The sequence below is a fragment of the Bolinopsis microptera genome, chromosome 6, assembly GCF_026151205.1.
Source record: "Bolinopsis microptera isolate Bmic1 chromosome 6, MBARI_Bmic_1.0, whole genome shotgun sequence".
NCBI lineage: Eukaryota > Metazoa > Ctenophora > Tentaculata > Lobata > Bolinopsidae > Bolinopsis > Bolinopsis microptera.
In genome coordinates, this window is record NC_087077.1 from 11,661,024 (window position 1) to 11,671,673 (window position 10,650).

Sequence of the window (10,650 nt, forward strand, 5' to 3'; positions counted from 1 at the left end):
CAAACATTATTAAAAGAAGTTTCATTCTTGAAGTTATATAATAGATTGTATCTAGTATAGCTAATATTTGGATAGAATACAAATTTCCACATTTCAATGGTCCCAATAAACATGCAACACAGATTTATAATTCCATATTTTTGGTAGGTAGCCATAACTAGAAATAACATAATACAGTAACTTTCAATTGTACTTTTTACTATACTTAGAAACAATACTGCTAACAGCCGAAACAGACGTAACCTCAGATGCAGCACCATAGTTCGAGTCTACATTTTCATTGTTCACATTGTTGCTATCACTACTATTAACCTCATCTTTATTTTCATTGATAGGAGTTGGCTTGAGTCCAGGTAACTTACTCTCCGACTTAGTAAACAAATCAGTTGAAACACTACCTAAATTGGGGGAGGCGCCACCATACTTGTTACAAACTGGGGTCTTTACCTCAACTCTATTCTCTTTCATCTCTGGTGTTGATAGGAAATTTGTTGGCTTGGCAGGCTTTTTAAAGAGGTATGGCACGTTCACAGTCCTCTCTAAATCTTCATCTTGAAAGGCTAGTGATTGTCGTGGATTATTTGGAACAACACCAATAAACGAATCTTCTTGGGAGGAGAGAGCATTCCTTTGAACAACAGCAGGAGGAGTAACGGGGGCAGGAGAAGGGGAAACAGATTCAGCTTTTTTAACTGCAGGGTTTTTAACCGAGGTCGAGGTCGTTTTACTTGGCCTAACATCATACTTGGATAATAAGCGTCCAACATCCTTGACTTGTTTTACCTCTTCTAGGGGTTGGGATGGGATGACAAAAGGAGAATAATCTTGTTTAGGCATAATTGAGTAACGTTCCATCCTTTTAGCCAACCCTTGGCTTGACTCTATCGTAGAAGCCTTTTCTTCAGTTGTCATATCCTTCTTATTTAAATATTTAGCAAATCGATCCTCGACATCAAATGTTGTTTTCTTGGCCCTGGTTGTATCACTTATCTGGCCTTCTTTTATATCCTTTGATGGTGAAGAAATAACATAAGTATTTTCCCCACGGTCTCCACCATATCTAGATAACCTCGCTGATTGCACACTGGATGCACTTTCAGGAGCTTGGTTCTCTGTAAACTTCCTTTTGGCAGGGGTGTATTTTGCTATGAGAGCTTCACCTACAGTAGTGGAGCTACATGCAGATACTTTACTGCAAGGAGTAAAATGTGGAATCTTCTGTAAAATAGTTCCCATCTTTTTTGCAACTCCCTCTTCAGGTCTTGAAATTTTAAAAGAATTCAAGCCAGGGTAAGGGGGAAGTTCTTGTTTGGTAGGTTTGAAACCGTATTTGCTCAACTGAACTTCCCTTTTCTCGACTAAACTTTCCATACTTGACAGCAACTTTCTAAATTTCTCTGAGGTGGAAGACGTTGCATCAACTTGAGACTTTATGTTTGAATACTCAGTAGTAAGACTTGATAGAGTTCCCTTGACTACAGATCTGAAATAGTGCATGATAGTTAATAGATTAAATGGTTAGTTAATTGTGCTGATTCTAAATTTATCATCATCATATATATTGAATTTGACCACCATTTACTAAAGCCATTTAATTAGTTGCACTATTTAATAATTGCACTGCAACTTATATGATATTTTTGATCACAAACCTGAAGTTTTCTATAGTTTCCTTGCACTCAGGTGGCTCAGTGTCCTTTTCAAGATACTGTTCAAATTTGTCCAACTCCTCTGAGAATTTCTTAACATCCCTACCTAAAGACCGGATATCTTCCATGTCTAGAAAAGTGGGATTATATTATTAGTAACTTAACCTAGCCTGTTACCCAAATCTTATCAAACATAATAAATCTTATGACTGAGTTTTCCTGGTAAATAAGGTGAAAGCAAATCAGAGCACAGTAAAGTTTAACTGTTATTTTAATTTTTGCTATTATTAAATCGCAAAAATTAAAATAGCGAATTACATATTACTACGGTCGCGGTCTTTCATCCCCCCCCCGCCCCCCCCCCCCCCCCCCCCCCGTGGGGACGAGCAGGGGGGGAACCGGACCGGGGTCTGGCCTTGCATTTTTGAGATGTCGTGCACTGAATGTTGGGGTTTGCATGTGGTTGCATGTGGGGCTTTGACTTGAACTGTGGAAGGTTGAAGGTCCCTTGGTTGGGAGTGCTGGCCGCGCCACAACCCGGGGGTGGGACTTAGCGCGGTTGTTCCTTGGGCTGTCACCCGCGGTTCTGTTGTGCGGGATTTGGGTAAATTTGCCTCTGTTCTCGGGATGTGGGGTTGACTTTGCCCCAAATTCGACATTTTTCGAAAAACTGTCAAGTTTGGGGTGGAGTTGGCCTTGTGTCTCGGGGCAGGGGCGGATATCGGGGTTCTGTGCGATGGAGCTGTGGGTGGCAGCTGGGGAGCAGCTGTGCCAGGATTTGGCTTCTGGGTGTGGCCGGTGTTCCCGACTAGGGGACTTTTGGCTTTTAGCAGTTTGGGTTGGAGTTTTGCGTGTGATTGCGTGTGGACCTCAGTGTTTGGCGGGCGATGTCTTGAGGACGCAGGGTTGGTCGTCGGATTTCGGTCCGGTTTTTTGTTCATCTCCGGCGGCTCTGATCGGATGTGTGGGGACTGGAGGGTCAACTTTAGCCCCACCCCCCTCTGGCCTTAACTAATTCGTGGTTTAAGCTCTTATTTTATTTATGATTAAAGGAATGTAAAATAAAACTTATTGTTTCATTAATCATTGACATTAGTTGGTTGAGAATGCTCAACATTTAAACATAATGAAGCTTGACTGCTTTATTGACCCGGGGGGGGGGGGGGGGGGGCAGAAATCCCAACACCAGTACCAGTGTGTTAAGACATAATGTTGAGCTGCTGTTGAGCCAGGATGTGTTAGATCCCAGAGAAGCCACCATCCCCTCTTTACTTAGCAAAATCTACATTTTTTTCATCAAGACACTTGTTTTACTTTGGTGTATTCCAACAGCCACATTGTTACACGAGTGCAACCAGCCAATAACAGGAAGCCGAAGGATTTATTTGGCCAGTGATGGTTAAGGTAATGTGTACCATACTTTCTTCGCCCGAGAATTTGCTGCAATGTGCAGCTCCTTATTTAACCCTCACACCCGATTTCTCAAATATTCGGCTGAGTAGACCGGGGGGCTGCATAGACCACTCAGGATCATTAGCTGAACGTCGATGACGCTCACCCCACGAACTCACAATCTCACAATTTGCAAGGATGGCGTTCTAACCGACCGTTAAACACAATAAAAATTATTCAAATAATATACACATAATATAGCAATGACCCTACGGGTATATGGCCCCCAGAATATAGGTGGCCCCCAAAATATAGGTCATGTTAGTGGATACAGTTCTAACCAAGATAAGCGATACTAATGGGATCTGTTACTGCTATGTTGGAGTAAAACATGTAACTAATGTTTCTGGATAAAAATTTTGGACCTACATGAGGTATTTTGGTATATTTGGTCATGACAGCGAAAGATTTAAACGATGTTGTCATTTTCTAGAGGGGTAAATATGGCGAAAAATTGTCATGACAAAAATCTGTCCAACACATGCCATTAAGACTACTGGTATGAGTATAAGTATTATTTTAAGCTATCTTTTCATCGAGACATCTGCAAACTGACAATTTGGAAAAAAGTTATGGCCACCACAATTTTACGGGCCCCCAGAATATAGGTCTATACGACCCCCAGAATATAGGTTGGTCAAAAACCCTGAACATGCCCAAAACCATGCTTTGGGATGCTCTACTTGTAGCTACTAGTCTCCTGAACCCACATATCAAGTTTTATCAAAATTGGATAAAAATTGGCCGAGTTATGGGATAAAAACAAAAACCATATGCCCATATTTGGGCATACGCACCAAATTTGATCGATTTTGGTCCATAAATTGGTCAAATATCAATATTTTTGAATGAAACCAACTTTATATGGAAGGTAAGCATATATTACACATTCTCTATGATTATCAGCTCAATATCTACCTAACTGTGGATTCTGTGTTCAAATAATCGCAAAAAATGAACAAAATCGCCCATATCTCAAACTGACTTCGCTCAAAACAATAGAACTCAATAGGGTTTCAATATTTTCACATGAAATTTTCAGAATCAACGTAGAATTGTCTCATGACCTTAAGTTTTGGGACAGAATTTTGAGTTAGGCCTTTAAAAAAATTTGGCGGCCAAAAATGTCTGATTTACAGTCATTGAGGTGCACATTGTATTGATACAGATAAAAACAGCCCCCCTCAATCATATCTAGGGACACTCCTTCAATCTTATTTAAGTATTTAGTTAAGATCCCTACTAAATGAGTGCATGAAAGCTTTTTAACTAGTAAAATTAAAGATTTTACTCATTACGGGTATATGGCCCCCAGAATATAGGTTTTAAAAAAAAAATAGCGACCAAGATTCTGCATTTTCTCTGTCACCCTGAGCATTAAGGAATGTGGGGTAGTGATGAGAAACAGTTAAAGAACATATGCTGAAGAGATGGCATCATCAAAATGTATGAAGGTGGAGTATTTGAGGACGATTTTTGCATACCTATATTCTGGGGGCCGTAGTTTTTGATTTTTTGCTATTAAGTATACTCTAAACCATTTCAATTTAGTATCTGGAGCCATTGGCATCATCAATACAGTCTCAGCAACATATTCTGACTGCATATAACTGTCTGTGACAATTTTAGAACAACTTAGGAACAGATGTTTGGACCTATATTCTGGGGGCCCTGTTAAAAAATGGTATTTTTACAGGTGAAAAAAAAGTACACTTAAAAACCTAATAATTATTTTCAACTACCCAAGAAACATTTAAAGGGTTATTATGTACATATTTACAGCCCTAAACATGCTTAGAAGTAGTTTTAACACCTGTTTCTAAGTGCTCAAAAAACGACCTATATTCTGGGGGCCATATACCCGTATATACAAATTCTTTAAAAATGGTACAAAATTTAAAAACTGAGGTAAAAATAAAAACCCTTTGCAATAATATTATATAACAAATTCACATCACAACAAAAAGCACTTTAGACCCCCATCCAACAAGCACTCCATGACCTTTTAGGGTTTAGGAGTGTTGATCAGGTTAAGGTCCAAATCACGTATTGCCATGGGTGGAAGAGTTCTGGTACCTCTGTATCCCCTGATAGAGATTATACAGATTCTGAGTAGATCGAAGCGCAATCTGCGTCTGACAAATGACATCACATCACAATACCGTTGGCCTTTCTTAAGGCTGATTTTTTCAGCGAGATGTTTTAGGAACTGAGAAGCCTCAACTGCAATTCCTCCTGTAGTACTGAACACCAGTGGTGTGAAGGTAGCCTTTTCTACATTGAGGACTCTGTCATTGTACTCACGTTTTTTGTTATTCTCGTGAGATTGGTACATCTGCGAGATGCTCTTGTCACTGTTGGACTGGGCTTGAGGGTGAAGTACCCTTACATCTGTGAATGCCCTGTCCAGTGGCGACCAGAACGATCTCGCACTGATGTCCAGTCTTGCACCATCTTGTCTATTTGTTCCATTTGATAGTTTAAGTGTGTGAGGAACGGAGAGAAGCTGAGGTTCTGTTTCAACGTCTTTGCAAACAGTGGTTAGGAGTTCAGCTATTGTATCTCTTATCCGTTAAATGCCATAATGCAAGATATCCATTTTTAAAGATATAACATGAAAACATTAAAAAAATTGGTTGAACAAATAGATTGTTAGCTGATTTTAAATTTCAGCCACTGGGTTTGACTGTTATCAAGAAAAAATAAACCTGTGTTTTATTGACATACGTTGCATGCCACTTTTCGCGCGCGAAGCGCGCGCCGCCGAAGGCGGAAAAATATCTTTGATATTTGTGATACGTAACATGTATCAAGTGTTTTACAGTAAAATGTCTTGAAATTAATTTTTTAGATCATGTACTAATGGTGCATGATATATCTCCTGCGAAAGCATATCCAATTTGATACGTATGAAATAGTTTTATAACTTGCTTTAAGTTGATGTGCATTGATCAAATTGAACGGGCAATCGTTTAAGATCACTTTCGAGGCACCTTGACTTGGAGGACTTCGCCGCTTCGACGCGTTTAGGGGCTGGAGTACGCGTGTTTACAGATTAATGAATTGTTGCATTGTAAATATTTAAAGTTGACGATATATTATGATTTAATAGTAAATTTTTCAAAGCTGGCTTTGGACTTGGGTAAAATTATAATTTATTTATTCAAAAGAAAAAACCACGGATAGTTTTTAATTTACATAGTCGTATAACTATAATCAAGTTAATCCTGTTTTCAAGAATGCGCGGCTTTGGCGGCCAGTTATTGACTTGTACATAAAATTGAATTTTAAATAGAAATGTGAATGTATTAAAATTTAAAACTTTCAAAACGGAGGCTTATAAATATTATTATATTATGATTGTAAAATAAAGGATAAAATTTTAAATTTGTAAATTTGTTTCACTAACTAGCATTCTTGCTTCGCAAACTAGCATTCTTGCTTCGCAACCCATCGTCGATCGTTGCTCTGCTTCGCAGACCAACGATCTCGATGGGTTGACATCGTCAACCAACACTTTGACAAAAGCTGCTCACGCTATTGTACTTTTACGGGGAAAAGCATTTTGGAACTTATTATAAATACACACATTGATTCTAGATACATTGCAAAATATTTGATGTCGACTCATGAAGTTTGAGATAGAAAACATAAAAAATAGTTTAGCATTTGATTCACGATGTCAATCCTTCGCAGCTCGGTGAGGCAGTGGTGCATCTCGCCGATCTACCGAAGGTTGCGAGAAGCATTATTTGATGCGCGCGCGACCCAGTAGTGCATCGCGCTACAATTTAGCATTTGAGTACCAGTATAAATGTGGTTTACACTTCATTACAATGGTGTAACAAAGGGCCCCGCTGACCCCGCTGTGCGGGGGGGGGGGGGGTTTGAAAAACTTGCTCTTGAAACCAGAAACACATTTTTAGAAAGTTATCGGGGAGCATTTTAATCCTATGGGGTCGTTCACAGATTACTTGTAGGTTTACAACCTACCAGGGTACGCGCGCTGGAACAAATATTTTACGAGTATCACACGTTAAAAACGACGATGGGGGTCACGACGTGATACAAATTTTTCGGACAGTTATGAAAGCCCTATTGGAAGGTCGTTGCCAATTTTCAGAATGATCAAACGAATTTGGTAAAATTACGCGACTTTCACAGCTGTCAGCTACTTTTGCTCCAAAAGCCGCGCACCATCAAACATGGCACCTAGGCGAAACTCACTATAATCTTTTTGAAAAGGTATGATCGACAAATTTGGTACTGTGAAAATTCTCACAGTCGGCCACCATACTCTAAAAAACAATAGTACAAAATTTTTAAATCCGAGCAAGTTCATTTTTATCGTGCATCCGGCCCGCTTTTACTAAATCGCTCACCCAAATTTTAAGAAAATCCTTGCGAAAAGGCCCTTTGGGTATGAATTTGATCTCAATCGTTCTACTTTTGGACGCAGATTCCGAATCACCCCCCATGACGCGACGTAGGGTAAAAATGTTTCCCTGGAGAGTTATGGGCAAAAAACCGTTTTGTCACGTGACAGGCAGACAGGCTAGTAAAACATGAATTCGATTGTTTAGGGCTCGGGTTAGGGCTAGGGTTGTGGTAAGTGTTATGGATAGCTTCGGGGTTATGGTTAGGGTTAGGGTTGGGATTAGGGTTTATGTTGTATGTAAAACCGTTTTGTACGGCTGTAAAACCATTAAAACCAAAGTCACGTGAAAGTTTTGGGCGAGCGAATTAGTAAGAGCCACCCCGGCCGGATGATAATTAATCACTCTACACTCGACTGTCACGTGACTTTTTCAACCCGTTCTCTAGCTGGTCCTGAACGACTTTTCGAAACCCTAACCCTCTTATCTGACCCCAACCCTAACCCTAACCCAATCCTTAACAAAAGCATATGCTGAAACTCTAACCCTAACGAGAAATTAGACTAACTTCCTTATACGGTCATATCACGTGATCGAGACAGTTTTCGCCTATATCTCGTCAGGGGAGCATTTTAACCTTATGTCATGGGGGGTGATTCGGAATCAGCGTCCGAAAATACATCGATTGAAGTTGGTTTCAACTATCGGGGACCCTTTTAGAACAATCTCGAAGATCGATTGTAGAGTGATTTAGTACGCTCGACCCCGGCCGGCCCCTAGGTATGGTTCGTTAGGGTTCCGGTTAGGGTTGAGATTATGGTGTATGTTGCTCTAACCAGAGCCCCGTCGCTTGCAGTAACGTGCGACCGCCGAAGGTGACACAGGATTATATTACTTGTGAAAAAAACGCGTCACGCAGTACGCGTAGACTCATGGCTAGGTGAAGGGTTTATGTCAAATTAAACCGTTTTGTTCGGCTGCAAAACCATAAAAACCTTGACACACGTTGCAACCTCTTTTCGGCCACAAAAGGCCGGCCGGCCGAGTGCACTCTTCGCCTGCAAGAGACTAGATCGAGAGAGGTATACATTATACAACGTGTAGCAATGAAAACCAAAGTGACGTGATAATTTTAAGGCGATCGAATTAGTAAAAACCAGTTTAGTGACAAATAGTATATTATTATTTAGCTTTGCCTTTGTCACTGGATACAAAATCCAACAAATCGTATATATGTGTACATGTATTTACTATTTGTAGTTAGCTACTTATAGGACACATAAAACGCAGTATCGGAGTTGGGAGTGTAAAGTCGGTTTAAAAACCTTTTTATCCATTTGACTGATCCAAATTATTGTATTAGCAGTAACAGTTGGAAAAAGAAGTATAAAAGTATTATATAGACTGAGATTTCGTGATTTTGTCAATTTTGGCGCTTTCTGTAAAAGGAACGTGATTATGAAACACAACCAATAGTCCATTTGAAACGCAGTGAAGAATCTCAACCATGGAAGTAATTTTATAGCCACAGACCTCTAAGTAACGGAAAGTATGATTATGAGCCCTGACTCTAGCTCAATTAATATTCTACTTTCAAACTTCAAAACTGAATCACAAATCAATTCTATTTCTGGGCATTACTAATTCAAAGTTCTGAGACGACAGAATGTTGTTAATTAAGCAATTAAGCAATCAAGCAAGCAACAGTCAACACGTACGTGTAGTCTCTTAACTTTTTTCCGTACTATAGTATAACCAAATTTAAATTATAAACTTTATTACAAAATTGAAAGTAAATCTGCACGCAATATATATATATATATATTATAATATGGAAAGGTAAAATGACTCGTTGCTGAAATAAAATGGATGCTAATGAGAACTAGAAGTCGAAGAAAATATCTTTCCAGCTTTTCTTTGATACTATTTATACAGTTTCCTTAAATATTCAGCAACCTCAGTATTGTTCCTACTCAAAGCAGAATCGATCGCACTATTGTCATTTTCATCAAAATAAAATTTAACATCCAATCCCTGTTCCACCGCATACTTTACAACGGCCAACTTTCCCGTTTCTGCAGCGTAGATCACACTTAGCTCAATACCAGGCTGACTGCACAAATACCTAGCAATATGGGTACTTCGTGACTCCATAGCTAGACTAAGTGCCGTCCCCCCTTTTGTATCTCTTATGTTGATCACTGGGCCACCTTTCTCAACAACATATCGCACAAGGTTAATTTTTCCTTTTATCGCACCCCACATCAGTACTGTTCGACCGTTATCATCAAATGAGTTCACGGCAAATTTCTCATGATGAATATCTGATCTCAGATTCGCCAAACTGCACAGATAATCTGCAACTTCAATCTTCTGTTGCTGATGCTCGAAGGGAGCAAGTAACATTTTCAAGGCAACGTCCAGAATTGTGTTCTTAAATTCGTCTAAACAACCAACATTAGCACCGGCTATTTCTACGAGATACTTGACAATTGAAACTTCTCCCGTACGGATAGCCCACATTAGAACTGTTTGACCATCAACACATTTCCCCTCAATAGCGAAATCGCCGAGAGCAGCAGCTGCACCATGTTCTCGACACAAGTAAGCAGCAACCTCAGTCTTCCTGTTGTTCAAAGCCGCACTTAAAATCGTGACGCCTCCCTTCCCAACATATTTTATTTTTCGTCGGCCCTTTTCCAATGCATATTTTACAACGAATACCTGTCCCATCTTTGCTGCGTGGATCATACTGACTTCTATACCCGGCTGAGTGCACAAGTAGTCTGCCACCGACCTCAACTTTGTCATATAACTTCGTAGGGACACACTCAAAGCCGTGCATTCACTTTCGTTTATGTAGTTGATATCCAGTCCATGTTCTACTGCATACTTAACAACAGTTAACTGTCCGATTTCTGCTGCCTGAATCATGCTATCTTCTATACCCGGTTGAAGAAACAGGTAGTGGGCCACTTCAAACTTCTTGGAATTCACAGCAAAACTTAACGCAGTATTGCCAACATTATCTTTAAGATTGACTTCTGCACCTTCTCTGATAAGATATGCAACGATTGGCATTGCCCCAAGTTTTGCAGCCCACATTAACACGGTCTGACTGTCTTTGTTTCTGCTGTCAGTGTCAAATTTACCAAGTTCTGCTTTTGCTTCAG